General features: G+C 52.2%; 1 long non-coding RNA gene across 2 annotated transcripts; it reads right to left on the bottom strand.

The window, feature by feature from the left end:
• Positions 1 to 207: 207 nt before the first annotated feature.
• On the bottom strand, positions 208 to 13817 carry LOC149524708 (uncharacterized). 2 transcript variants are annotated; one of them, XR_016349212.1, is made up of 5 exons: positions 13724 to 13817; positions 8259 to 8337; positions 2259 to 2368; positions 1643 to 1736; positions 208 to 607 (listed from the first exon to the last, which is right to left on the bottom strand). It is a non-coding gene; the product is annotated as an uncharacterized LOC149524708 (long non-coding RNA). The 2 variants fall into 2 exon arrangements; XR_016349211.1 differs by having other exon boundaries at positions 1643 to 2368.
• Between the last annotated feature and the right edge of the window lie 436 nt (positions 13818 to 14253).

The following is a 14253-nucleotide window of genomic DNA, read 5'->3' as shown; positions in this document are numbered from 1 at the left end:
GGGTGCAGGAGCGGGATGGGGCTGCAGAGTCTGGAAATAGGGACCGTTGCAGGAGTGTGGAGGGTCTGGGCAGGAGTTGGAGTGTACATATGGAGTCTGGGCAGGAAGGAGGGTGCAGGAGTGTGGGATCTGGGCTCGAGGGCACCTTTCCGGCACAGCTCAAGTAGATGTAGCTACTTGTTAGGAATAAGGTCTCAACACTCTGGATGTGGTGAAAACAAGTCGGAGGATTTATTACACACAGCACTGGTCGAGCGAGAACCAGGGGTTAAGCTGGAACACACTGGTTAAGCAAAACATTACAATACATTATATCGGGGAGGAGGGGCGCGGCGGACGGAGGGCAAGCAATTCCATAGGTTCTAGCAGCAAGACCAAATGAGCACATAAGCCAATCTACTATGAAGGTTACACAGCAACTCCGCCCATCGCCAATTAAACTTCTTATCAGTAATACAGGTAGTTATTCCTAACAAGCTAAGTAAACCAAACAAAAAAAGCCAGACAATTCAATGGCAACTTTTGTCTAAAAAAGTTATGATGCGTATACAGGAGGACGATGCCGCCTCAAGCTGGCGTGATGATCCTTGGGTCCTGGGCCCATTATCTAGGATTAAAGGAAAACAGTAAGAACATATCACACTCACTAACATTAACAAGGCTGGTGAGGGCCCTTGGATTGTGGTTGCCAGGGCGACCAGGGTCATGTATCTGCCTGTGCTGTGCAGGTCACAGGCATGGTGACAAAACCTGGGACAAATGTCCTTTGTCACACGGTGCACTGCGCTCTGCATCAATGCTAGCACTGCTAGTGAGGATGTACTGCACCGACACAGTGACTGGGTATGTCCACAGCCATTGAACTTAATTTTAGTGTAGACACCGCCTCAGAATGACACTAGCCTGAGAACCAGGCAAAGGGGAGAACTGAACCTTAAACTCTCAGTTTGGGGAGAGCACTGACCCCTGGCTTGTAAAGCCGATGGTGATACAGTCTTCGCTGCCCAGATTATGAATGCAAAACGGCCTAGGAACCAACTTTTCAGATGGGTCCCCACATGTGCAATTGGCAGGTGAACTCCTGTTTTCCATTGGGGTTTTGATGGGCAATAGGCATCTGGAGTGCTAGTGAGGTGATCTATCATCTGTGAGGAATCAGAAAGATAGGCTTGCGGGGAACATCTACTCTGAAAGCTCAGGCGCCAAGTCAACTTAGGTGCCTATAAGGTTCAGTGGCAGAGTAAAACTGGAATTTAGACACCTGAATTCAGATTCACACTTCAACTCCTGAGTTTGTGTCTAAGTACCTTTGTGAGTCAAGATGCTAAGTCCAGAACAGCTGTGTGTGTGTGTGTGTATGTGGAAACAGAACCAACAGCGAAATGTTAGATGGCAAGGCTTCCTACTGAAGAGGAAGGATCCCACAATGAAAAGAGAGAGGGAGAGGCCATATTCAAAAACGGGCACAAGGAGTAGGGGGACAGCTCCAGCTCCTGTTGGCATTAGGACACATTACAATCAATAGGGAAAAGAGGAGGTTATATCTTTTATCGGGGAACCGGGAGTAGCAGAAGGGGGCAGCTATATCTCCTAAAAAGCACTAATGGCAGAAGACGTACGCAGTGAATAGTGGGAGACTTACCATAATTCTTCTATTCCAGTCCTCAGCAATCAGGCGTCCATTTCAATATGGCATCCAGTTTCTGGAACTACGTTTCATTGAAGACGATCACAAACTAGAAAGAGTGCAGACAAACAACAAGGCAGAAAATCTATACAACAGTACCTATATGAAGACAGACTTAAAAAACTGGCCTTGCTTTCACGTGTTACACTGGGTATTCTGAAGGAACATACGGCCTTTGTCTCCTCCTCAGGCAACAAGCAAAAGCCAATGGCAACATTACTTAAGACCTATTACGGAATGCAAACGGTCACATTTGGGACTAGACTGCAGAGGATAAAGCGGTTCCTAAAATACTCAATGGGCGTGATGGACCAGGCCGGGTCTGGGCACTGCTGAGGGCATCCACTGAGGGCGAATTGCTCAAAACCCAGGGCGGCTCATTACAGCCCCAGACTGGAGACTATTTGCAAACAGGTCATATACCAGTCAGGCAGAGCACTTCAGCTGCCAATCCAACCACAGCAGGAAACCTCAAGAGCAAAACCCCTCTGACACCCCAACTCTCCGTGCGCCACAATCAGCCCCAAGTCTGCACACAGGTGAGGGGGTGATAGAACCAAATCTCACCTACCCCAAACAGGTCTTTCCAGTCCCAAAGAACCATCCACAAATCCCCGGTCAGTTTATACTTCGGATCTTACCCACAAGATCACGCTGAGCCAATCCTTCAGAATCTAAAACCTAAAGGTTTATTAATAAAAGAAAGAAAAGCACGAGAGTAAGGTTGTTAAGGAGAATACATTACATGCATTGAATCACCAAATTCTCAATGCAGGCTCCAGGCAGACATGTCACAAACTGCTATCTTAAAAGTCTCTGGTTTACATCCTATGTCAGGATGGGCCAACAAGTCTTCCAGTCTCGCTGTTCCTGGCAAGGCTGCATCTGGAATCAGTAGCAGATTTGAAGGCAAGATGCAGTCCACCTCATGGCGTTTTATATTCTCCCCTGGTATCTTCCAAGCTGGAGCAGGTGACATGGCCAAGTGACCTATCCCTTAGTCTCATGTCACAAGCTATGATATTGGCTGGCTTGACGGTCCCAGACACATTCTGCAAGTGTGTATTGGGCACCTTGAGAGCCATTGCTAATTACCAGAGTCATTGACTGGACATCCGTCCCTATAAAAAGGCACTTCAGGCCAGTATCAGCACAAAGTCCATATCCATAATTCAACATATAGACATCATAAAAGTACATGAACCACACACACAGAATCATTAGAACATAAGCTTTCATTTCACACCTCACATCGGCTCCTACGTACACAACCCCCTGTGGACGCAGCAGTTATCTGGCTGCTCCCTTTAAAATCTAGTAATGGGGCACTGGGCTGAAAACATGTGCTAAGAACTTAACCCTTAGGAGACTGAGGAGAAGGAAGGGCACCTGACACACTATCATGACCCATTAGAGTAGGGAGAAAAGGAAGGAAGAAAAGTACAGGGGAAAAGAGCACGAGAGACCAAAAAAAAAAAAAACCCTTCAAAAATGGCATGATGGTGCTACCCTGCTGCCTACTAAGCAGACCTCTATGCCGGGCACTAGGGGCCAGAGTGGAAGGAGAGAGGGAACGGGCACCTAGGTAAGAAAAGTACTAAAAGGAGTGCGTGCTATCCTGCCCTGGTGGCAACTGGGGGAAAGGGGACACGGGAGAAGGGGGGCGCTATACCTTAGAATGGCCACTAGGGCGCGGCAGAAGCGAGTGGGGGGGAAGGGCCAGCGAGGCCCGGTGGTTCGCCTCCCAAACAGCGGGGACAGGCGAGGAGCCAGGAGGGATGGACGGGTGAGGTCAACGGTCTAAAGGGCCATAGCGGGAGGAGAGCAGGAAAGGGGCCGCTGCCCAGCCTAAGGGGCAGCAGAGGGCAACCCAACGGCCACACCTGTACAACGGGCACTAGGGGCCAAGGCGACAGGCAAGGCCCACGCGGGCAGCTATAATGCACACAGGGCCTGAGGGGAAAGCCAGGCAGCAGTACTGAAGAGGGAGAGAGTGTCTAAGGGGCAGCCCTACCGTATGAAAGGAGGAAGCATTAAGGAGACTCAGGAGAGGGAAGGGCACCGACACCGTACAGCACCCCTTAGGAGGAGCATGGATGCAGGGCAGCCAAGAGGAGGCCCGGGCCACGCCCAAGGAACAGCAGCTTGGAGCCGAGAAGGGAAGCGGGCAAAGGGGAGCCTGTACGGCGTAACGGGCACTCGGAGCAGCAGAGGACAGGGGCATGGGGAAGCCAAAAGGGGACTGGGTCCAGAAAAGGGACTAGAGGGCGCCAAGCGGCTCCCTAGTGGCCGTCAGGCAACACGGACACTGCCGCCGCCGCCTCTATTGCCCCGTCATGCAGCACACCTGGCCCCTAAACTCCCCTTTCGCCTTCTCTATCCCACACTGGGTCTCGTGCAGTAGAGCTGCCTTTCCCCCCCCCCTCCCAGTCCGCGGCCCCTACTGCCCGTTGACTCCGAGGAGGGGAAAAAGGGCAGCTCTACCGCGTAAAGGCCACTGCAGGAGGCAGAAGGTCCCAGGGGAATTAGGGGCGGCCACGCTGAAGAAGGGGGCAATACAGACAGCCGGGACGAGCCGAGCGGGCAAGCAAGCGCCCGACCCGCATCACGGGTACCGGCCCCGGAGGGGGGGGGGGGGGGCGCGCAATAGGAAAAAGGGGAGGCCAAACTGCGGAATGGTCACCAGGGCTCAGCAGAGGACACTTCCTCGGCCTCACAAGACGCTAGGGAGAGCCGAGGCTCAAGGAGGGACGGGTGAGGTCCAGGGCCTAAAAGGCCATAGCGGGAGGAGAGGAGGTGTTTATGCGGCTAAGGGGGCAAAGAGGCCCACCTATATGCTGGGCACTTGGGGCCAGAGCGGAAGGAGAGAGTGCGAAGGGGCACCCGGGGCAGAAAAGGACTAAAAGGAGTGCGTGCTATGCTGCCCTGGTGGACACAGACGCTGAAAAGCAGGGACAGGGCAGCTCTAGGAGCTCGCGGGCACTGCAGACAGAAGAAGCGTGTCAAAGAGAAAAGGGCCGTCTCTTTTGCCTACTGTGAAAAGGATGTGTTGAAGCTTACTTGGAATATGTCAAATGAGCACTAGTTTAATTGTAACTGTCAAAGAGAGGCAGCATTGAGAGATACAGGAGATAAAAATGAAAACAAAATTTGATTAGATGACCAACAATAACCCCGCCGCTTTTAAACGAGTAAGTAACTCAGACAGCAGTATGCAACAAATGTGCTAATTACCTCAAAAGGAGCAGACGAAAGTTTTTGTAAAAGCAGAATAAGACAACAAAAATCTAATGTCAGCAATTGTCAAGCGAGTGGAGGAGTACTAAAAATACTAAAACAAGTTAGCTGAAACAGACTAAGAGTGGACGGGTTGCGAATCTAAAAAACTAAATTTAATCAACTAAAGCTCCCTCTTTGGCGCTGAATCTCGCTGCCGTACATAAGCTCCGAAAGGGGAACAAATAAACTCTAAAAAAAGAACGAACACCAGTCGTAAGTTGCAACAAAAAATCTAAGGAAAGAAAAAACAAAGAAAAGAATATCTCCTGAATCTAAGCAAAGCTTCTATCTTTCTTAACATAAAGATTATATATTTGTTAACTCCATAAATTGTTTAAAAGTAAATCAGGAGTGTATATCTGTAAGAGAAGTTAGTATTTCTTGGGTTTTTTTTTTTTTTTTTAACTGTACTATTTTTCTACTTTCTTTGTATATTATATGGTCTTAAAAAATCAAAAATAGTAAATTGATTTCAATAGAAAATTAATTATAAAGTAAATAGAAAAAATCTGTTTGACCCTAAAAAAAAAAAAAAGTATTCCTCTGTCTGTAGTTTCAAATCCTTTAAAGAACCAAACCCAGTTACCAAAATGGCGTCACGAACAGGATTTGACAAGAGCAGAAGATGCCCTTTTGATAAGTTAAACAAAACAGAAGGTATAAAACCTCTCAACCACTAGTTCTATCGTAATAAAGATGAAAGGGAAGAAAAACATGCTCAAAATAAGAGCACTTCTAGCAATAGGGGAAAAAAATCATACCTATAACCCTACATGTAACATGTTCAAAGTTAAGATGTTTAATAGCTAATAATGATCTAGCAAAATAAAAGTTAAAAGATTGCAAAATACTATTACCAGACAGCCGGGACGAGCCAAACGGGCAAGCAAGCGTCCGACCCGCATCACGGGCACCGGCCCGGGGGAGGGAGGCGCGCAATAGGACAAAGAGGGGGGAGGCTAAACTGCAGAACGGTCACCAGGGCTCAGCGGAGGACACTTCCTCGGCCTCACAAGACGCTAGGGAGAGCCGAGGCTCGAGGAGGGACGGGTGAGGTCCAGGGCCTAAAGGGCCATAGCGGGAGGAGAGCAGGGCTCCGTACATAAGATCCGATTTTTAACAAAAGAAATGAAAGCCATAACAAAACAAACTTTCCAAGACACCCAAGTAATATTACCAGTAGAGCATTTCACAATACAAAAACTAAACTTACAAAAAATAGAAGTTATAAATCTAGACGTAAAGAAACGAAATTAGAACATTTTGTTAAAAGTTAGAAAATGTATTAAGCTAGCAATCAAGAATCAAACTGTAAAACACGTAAACGAATCACCCATAACAATAGTAAACGTATTACATAATTTAGATAAAACAATTAAGTATAAAAAGTACAAGACGACAAAAAGCAAGTGTTTAAAACTTTTTATCCATGTTGATATCAAAAAAAGAGTTTTAGATTATTTGTACAATAATAATATTAATAATTGTAATAAGAATATTCTATATGTGTAAAAATTTTTCCCAAAAACAAACTATAACATTTATGAAAATAAAACAAATAGAAAACGAGCAAATAGCAAATCCACAAGCACAGAGGGAAATAAAGTTATTGTAATTAAAGTGTCTCATTTGACTCAAAAGGATGTGTTAAAGCCTACCCAGAATATGTCAAATGAGCACTAGTTTAATTGTAAGTGTCAAAGCAAGTCAGCATTCTGAGATACAGGAGATAAAAATGAAAACAAAATTTGATTAGATGACCAACAATAACCCCGCCGCTTTTAAAGAAGTAAATAACTCAGACAGAGGTATGCAACAAAAGTGCTAATTACCCCAAAAGGAGCAGACGAAAGTTTTTGTAAAACCAGAATAAGACAACAAAAATCTAATGTCAGCAATTGTCAAGCGAGTGGAGGAGTACCAAAATACCCAAACAAGATATATAAAGTTAGCTGAAACAGACCAAGAGTGGACGGGTTGCGAATCCAAAATCCTAAGTCTGATCAACCAAAGCTCCCTCCCCGGCGCTGAATCTCGCTGCCGTACATAAGCTCCGAAAGGGGAACAAATAAACTCCAAAAAAGAACGAACACCAGTGGTGAGTTCCAACGAAAAACACAAAGACAGAAAAAACATAAACAAAAGAATATCTCAGGAGAGGGAAGGGCACCGACACCGTACAGCAACCCCTTAGGAGGAGCATGGATGCAGGGCAGCCAAGAGGAGGCCCGGGCCCCGCCCAAGGAACACCAGCTTGGAGCCGAGACGGGAAGCGGGCAAAGGGGAGCCTGTACGGCGTAACGGGCACTCGGAGCAGCAGAGGACAGGGGCGTGGGGAAGCCCAAAAGGGGACTGGGACAAGAAAAGGGACGAGGGGGCGCCAAGCGGCTCCCTCTCTAGACTGCTGCGCCTAGTGGCCGTCAGGCAATATGGGACACTGCCGCCGCCTCTATTGCCCCGTCAGGCAGCACACCTGGCCCCTAAACTCCCCTTTCGCCTTCTCTATCCCACACTGGGTCTCGTGCAGTAGAGCTGCCCTTTCCCCCCCCCCTCCCAGTCCGCGGCCCCTACTGCCCGTTGACACTGAGGGGGGGAAAAGGGCAGCTCTACCGCGTAAAACCCACTGCAGGAGGCAGAAGGTCCCAGGGGAATTAGGGGAGGCCATGCTGAAGAAAGGGCAATACAGACAGCCGCGACGAGCCAAACAGGCAAGCAAGCGCCCGACAGGCGAGGACCCAGGAGGGATTTATGGGTGAGTTCAATGGCCTAAAAGGTCATAGCGGGAATCTAAATGGAAGGTATGCGCCCTAGCTCAGATCAAAGTATAGAAGGTGAGAAGGGGGTATTGGCTCCATTGAGGGGTATGAGGGATTAGCCGAGAGGGAAAGGATCATCTGCCTAACATTGAATACGGAACACACCAGGGAGAGAAAAGGAGGGAAAGGGTAGCAAATCTGAGTACAAGTAATGGGGACTAGGAGGTTTCAAGAGAAAAGTGGGTAAGGGATCTTTATTCTTCCTAAGGGGAGCAAACAGCAGAGGACCGTCAATCAAATAAGCGGCAGCTACACTGAGGAAGAGCGTGAGGACCAACAAAAACACATAATGGGAAAGAAGCCGTTATATTCCACAATGGAAAATAGGGTCAGAGAATCAAAGGAGAGGAAAGGGTGCGTATATTGTCAGCCACAGAAGCTATAGGTAGCAGATGCTTTCATGTTCAAGGGGCATTTATACCTGCTAAAGAGCACACATGGAAGGAATGGTAACACTAGGGAAAGGGAAGCCTTACCGTAATTCTTTTGTTCTCATCCACAGCGCTTGTGTGCCAATTCCATCATCAGGCATCATGTTGACCAATTAGAGGAAGTCTGATGAAGGAAAAAAACTAGCTTAAAACAGACAAAATCACTATAAGGCTGTGGTCACCAACAGGTCGATCGTGATCGACTGGTCAATCGTGAGGCCACGACCAGTCGATAGCGAGGCATCCTGTCCGCCCCGCCCCCATTTCCCTCCCACCCCCGAGAAGCCCCACTACCTACCTAAAGTGAAAATGGAGGTAGTGTAGGCTTCCCGGGGATGGACAGAAGTCCTGCAGCTTAGCACCACTTCCAGCGATTCCCGAAGTAGCGCTAGCTGCTCTGCCGGGTGTACTGCGGGAGGGAGCATTGGCTCCCTGCACCACACAGGAGGGGTGAGTCAGCCCCGGGGCAGGCACGCACTGGGTTTCCCTGCACGGGCGGGCGGGGGGGGGGAGAAGAGAGGAGTTCAGCCCCGGGGCAGGCACACGCTGCTTTCCCTCTGGGGTGGAATCCTGAGAGGAGGCAGAAGCAGGGGACTCTCTGCCTCCACTGGCACCCCGCTCCCCAGCCACAGAATTCTGTTCCCACTCCCCTGTTCCCAGCTACAGAAATCTGTCTCTATTCCTGTCCCCACTGACACCCTGTCCCCAGCTGCAGAAACCTTTCCCCACTGGCACTCTGTCCCCTGCTGCAGAACCCTGTCCTCTTCCCTGCCCCCCGCCGCAGAACTCTGTCCCCACAAAATGTATAATTATAAATGCTTCATTTTAGATTTAAATAGCATGAATAAAAAACATTTATTTCATAACTATAAACACATGATTTTAATTTTAAACATCGCATAATTTAAAAATAAACTGTTTATCAGAGTCTGTAAGTAAGGGCTGGGGATAGCAAGTGATGGACAGGAGGGGAATAGAGAGGGCGGGGCTTCAAGGAAGGGGCAGGCTGGTAGATCTTCGCCTGTTTGGAGATTTAAAAAGCGATCTCGGGTGTAAAAAGGTTGGAGACCACTGCTATAAGGTATATGGGCAAGGGGACACTAAGCACAATTACACTAGGCACAAGCGGTAAAATTAAAAGCGTCAGCTACACTGCGCAATAAGCACTTGGGCTAAGATGGTAGAAAAAGCTTAAAGAGCACCACTGAGGGCAGAAAAGAAGGGGAAGGAACAAGCGTGCCTATCCTGCATAACCGACACAATGGGGAGCAGAGCCCCAGAAGGCTATTCTTCACATTGGCCACTGGGGGGAAGCAGCAGGAGACGGAGGTGGACCGCTTATACAGTCTAAGCAATACGAGAGGCAGCAGAGAATTCAAAGCAGGAATAAAGTGGTGGCTGAACTAAACCAAGTCTCCTGAACACAACAGAGGAGGCATAGAAAGGGGGGGGGGGGGGAGGAGGAGAAGAAGACACACGTAACTTTTGAAGCACAGGAGAGGAGGCCTAGATTACCTAACATGCAGTAGGCAGATGGAGAGTGAAATGGTGGGAGAGAGGGAAAGGCGGCCACCCCGGTTAATAGCCAGCACAGAGCGTAGATACTTCTATACCACAAAACAACACTACAGGTAGACTGAGGAAGGGGGAGGTAACGCACAATGGGGAGGAGAGAAGGGGAACGAAAGCAGTCCAAGTACAACGGGCACTAGGACAACAGGGAGAGGAGGAGGAAAGGGAGAAGAGGGCCAAAAGGCGGGAAAGGCAGATCGAAAGGCTAAGAGGCACAACTCAGGGCAGAAAACAGGGGCGCCTAGCCTCCATAACCAACCCTCACAAATGGCAAAAGAGGGAGGGAAGACATGTTCTACCTCCCAACGGCCACTAGGGGGCAGCACAGGGGCTGAGGGCCATTGTTCCTTCCCCCCACGCCCTCCTTTTACAACCTAATGGACGCTAGGGGCAGCAGAGTGCTCAAGAGGGCAAAGAGCCCTCCTTACTACATTACCCCTTCTAGTGTCACTGTGCAGGGACCCGCCCCTCACCCCCGTTTACCCTCTCCACGCCATAGGGGGCGTCCTTATGCAGTAAAGCTGCCCTGTCCCCTCCTCAGAGTCAACGGGCTGTAGGGGCAGCGGACTGAGGAGGCGAGAAGGAGGCAAAACCCACATTTTAACGCCCACCAGGGCACGCAGAGGATGAAAGGGGACCGAGGGAGGATAGGCTCAATAATGAAGAACAAGCGGGAAAAGGACGCCCTTATTTCATAGCCGCTACCGGGGGCAAGAAAGGGGCAGCTCTCTTGCAAAAAGGGCAGGAAGGACAGCAGACAGTGAAAGGGGAGCAGAGGCAACTATAGCCCACAAGGGCCATTAAAAACTGAGAGGAGACAGGGGCTCAAACTACCTCAACACCACGACTAAGTACAGCTGAAAGCAAAGTGGAGAAAAGGACGGTTATGCGCCTCATGGACGCCCCCCGAGGCAGGAGTGGAAGGAAGGGTGGCTATCCTGAGGAACAGGCTTTAGGGGCACCAGATGGCAAAATGGAAGGCTTTACTACACAATGGGCAGTAGGGGCAAATGACTGAAGACAAAGGGGCACTTATAAAGCTAATGGGGAAACGAACACAGCAGAGGTGAAAGGGGGGAAGAGAGCTGTTATTGTTTACACAGGGCACTAGGGTGGAAGAGAGCCAAGAGCGGAAGGGAGAAGGAGGAGCAGGTAGATTGCACAAAGCACACAAAGGGGAAGGAGAGCTTCTATAGGGAGGAAGCGGCAGCTAAACTGAACAAGGTCTCCTGGATACAACAGATGAGGCATAGAGGTAAAGGGGGGGGAGGAGGAGAGAGACACATTTCTAACGTAAGAGGCACAGGAGAGCAGACAGTCAAGGAGAAAAGGTTAGGTTGCCTAACACGCACTAGGCAGAGGCAGAGTGTGAAATAGCGGGGCGGGGAGGAGGAAAAAAGAGTAGGCCACCCCGGTTAATAGTCAGCTCCGAGCAAAAGCACTTGTATACCACACAACAGCAATAGAGGGAGCAAATTGAGGAGGGTGGCCGTAACACGCACAATGGGGAGCAGAGAGGGAGAAGGGGAAAAAGAAGGCAGTTCAAGTACAACGGGCACTAGGACAACAGGGAAAGGTCGAGGAAAGGGGCAAGAGGGTCAAAAGGCGGGAAAGGCAGATCGAAAGGCTAAGAGGCACAACTCAGGGCAGAAAACAGGGGCGGCCTAGCCTCCATAACCAACCCTCACTCAGGGCAAAAGAGGGAAGGAAGACATGTTATACCTCCCAACGGCCACTAGGGGACAGCACAGGGGGTGAGGCCCATTGTCCCGTTTCCCCCCCCTTTACAAGCTAATGGACGCTAGGGGCAGCAGAGAGTTCAAGAGGGCAAAGAGCCCTCCTACTACATTACCGCTCCTAGTGTCCACTGTGCAGAGACCCGCCCCTCACCCCCGTTTACCCTCTCCACGCCATAGGGGGCGTCGTTATGCAGTAAAGCTGCCCTGTCCCCTCCTCAGAGTCAACGGGCTGTAGGGGCAGCGGACTGAGGAGGCGAGAAGGAGGCAAAACCCACATTTTAACGCCCACCAGGGCACGCAGAGGATGAAAGGGGACCGAGGGAGGATAGGCTCAATAATGAAGAACAAGCGGGAAAAGGACGCCCTTATTTCATAGCCGCTACGGGGGGGCAAGAAAGGGGCAGCTCTCTTGCAAAAAGGGCAGGAAGGACAGCAGACAGTGAAAGGGGAGCAGAGGCAACTATAGCCCACAAGGGCCATTAAAAACTGAGAGGAGACAGGGGCTCAAACTACCTCAACACCAGGACTAAGTACAGCTGAAAGGAAAGTGGAGAAAAGGACGGTAATGCGCCTCATGGACGCCCCCCGAGGCAGGAGTGGGAGGAAGGGTGGCTATCCCGAGGAACAGGCTTTAGGGGCACCAGATGGAGAAATGGAAGGCTTTGCTACACAATGGGCAGTAGGGGCAAATGACTGAAGACAAAGGGGCACTTATAAAGCTAATGGGGAAACGAAGCCAGCAGAGGTGAAAGGGGGGAAAAAGAGCTGTTATAGTTTTCACAGGGCACTAGGGTGGAAGAGAGCCAAGAGCGGAAGGGAGAAGGAGGAGCAGGTAGATTGCACAAAGGGACAGGAGAGCTTCCATAGGCAGGAAGCGGCAGCTAAACTGAACAAAGTCTCCTGAATACAACAGATGAGGCATAGAGATAAAGGCGAGAGGATGAGGAGAGACATACACTTCTAATATACCAGGCACAGGTCAGCAAGCAGAGAGTCAAGGAGAAAATGTTAGGTTGCCTAACACACACTAGACAGAGGCAGAGAGTGATATTGTGGGGCAGGAAGGAGGAAAAAAGAGGTGGCCACCCTGGTTAATAGTCAGCACAGAGCGAAAGAGGGGAAGTCTCCCGTAGTGCACGTTGCTGCTCCTAGTGCCCCCTAAGCACAGCAACCACCCCTTAAACTAAAGTCCAGAGCTTCCTAGCTGTAATGTAGTACAGTTGCAAAGTCCCCGCTCCACCCCCGCCAGTCAATGAGCGCCGGACCTAGCACCCTGAGGGGAGAGAGAGAGAGAGAGCAGTACCGTGAAGAGCAACGTACATAGGATCCGCCCTCACCTCCGACCCTTGCGCTCAGGAGGCCCCGCAGCCCCCGGGGAAAGGCGGCCCGACGCCGCGGGCCCGGCCGCCCCGCAGCCCCCGGGGAAAGGCGGCCCGACGCCGCGGGCCCGGCCGCCCCGCAGCCCCCGGGGAAAGGCGGCCCGACGCCGCGGGCCCGGCCGCCCCGCAGCCCCCGGGGAAAGGCGGCCCGACGCCGCGGGCCCGGCCGCCCCGCAGCCCCCGGGGAAAGGCGGCCCGACGCCGCGGGCCCGGCCGCCCCGCAGCCCCCGGGGAAAGGCGGCCCGACGCCGCGGGCCCGGCCGCCCCGCAGCCCCCGGGGAAAGGCGGCCCGACGCCGCGGGCCCGGCCGCCCCGCAGCCCCCGGGGAAAGGCGGCCCGACGCCGCGGGCCCGGCCGCCCCGCAGCCCCCGGGGAAAGGCGGCCCGACGCCGCGGGCCCGGCCGCCCCGCAGCCCCCGGGGAAAGGCGGCCCGACGCCGCGGGCCCGGCCGCCCCGCAGCCCCCGGGGAAAAGCGGCCCGACGCCGCGGGCCCGGCCGCCCCACAGCCCCCGGGGAAAAGCGGCCCGACGCCGCGGGCCCGGCCGCCCCGCAGCCCCCGGGGAAAAGCGGCCCGACGCCGCGGGCCCGGCCGCCCCGCAGCCCCCGGGGAAAAGCGGCCGGACGCCGCGGGCCCGGCCGCCCCGCAGCCCCCGGGGAAAAGCGGCCGGACGCCGCGGGCCCGGCCGCCCCCATGTGGGACGGCACCCAAGGCAGAGTCAGGCCCCAGGCGCACGGGTTTTTAGGCCGAGCGGGTGAGGGATGCAGGGCAGGGTCCCAGCCGAAGGTGAGACTCCAGGCCCAACGGGAGGGGAATACTCACGAAGCAGCGGAACGAAAACGGCAGCGCTCAAGTCTCATCACAGACGCCAGCCTCACCTTCGGAGTCCCCACCGGCAAATAGCGCTCACCTCTGCTGCAGCTCCTTTTATATGTCCCGGCGAGGCTCTGATTGGCTGCTTTCAGACGCCTCTCTTTGATTGGCTCCTTTGCTCGCGCCTCTCTCGGTCACGTGAAGGTCTCGTGCTCTAGCCACGCCTTCCTCTGCAGGGAAGAGCCAGTTCTCGCGTATCAAAGCGCAGGAGTCCTTTCAACTTGACTTTTTGTCCTCAGACACTGGTGTGAATCTGAACTAGCTCCTCTGATTTGGAGCAGTTACATCGGTGTCACTGAAAGCCGTTTGTCCCTGGGTTTTTTTATGGTCATTTAGCTAAGGGATTTAGCCAAGGGTGGGATTTCGGGCGGGCGGGCGGGCGGGGGCGGCGGCGGGACGGACGCAGGTTGCTTTTCCTCCCGTGCCCAGACGCTAAGGGAGCGAGGGGATAGCACTTGCGTTCCTTGCTTACGTTCCCC

The sequence above is a fragment of the Pelodiscus sinensis genome, chromosome 3 (genome assembly GCF_052426305.1).
Source record: "Pelodiscus sinensis isolate ZL-2025 chromosome 3, ASM5242630v1, whole genome shotgun sequence".
In the NCBI taxonomy this organism is placed as follows: domain Eukaryota; kingdom Metazoa; phylum Chordata; order Testudines; family Trionychidae; genus Pelodiscus; species Pelodiscus sinensis.
The sequence above is the reverse complement of the archived record's forward strand: the minus strand, read 5'-3'. Positions and strand labels throughout refer to the sequence as shown.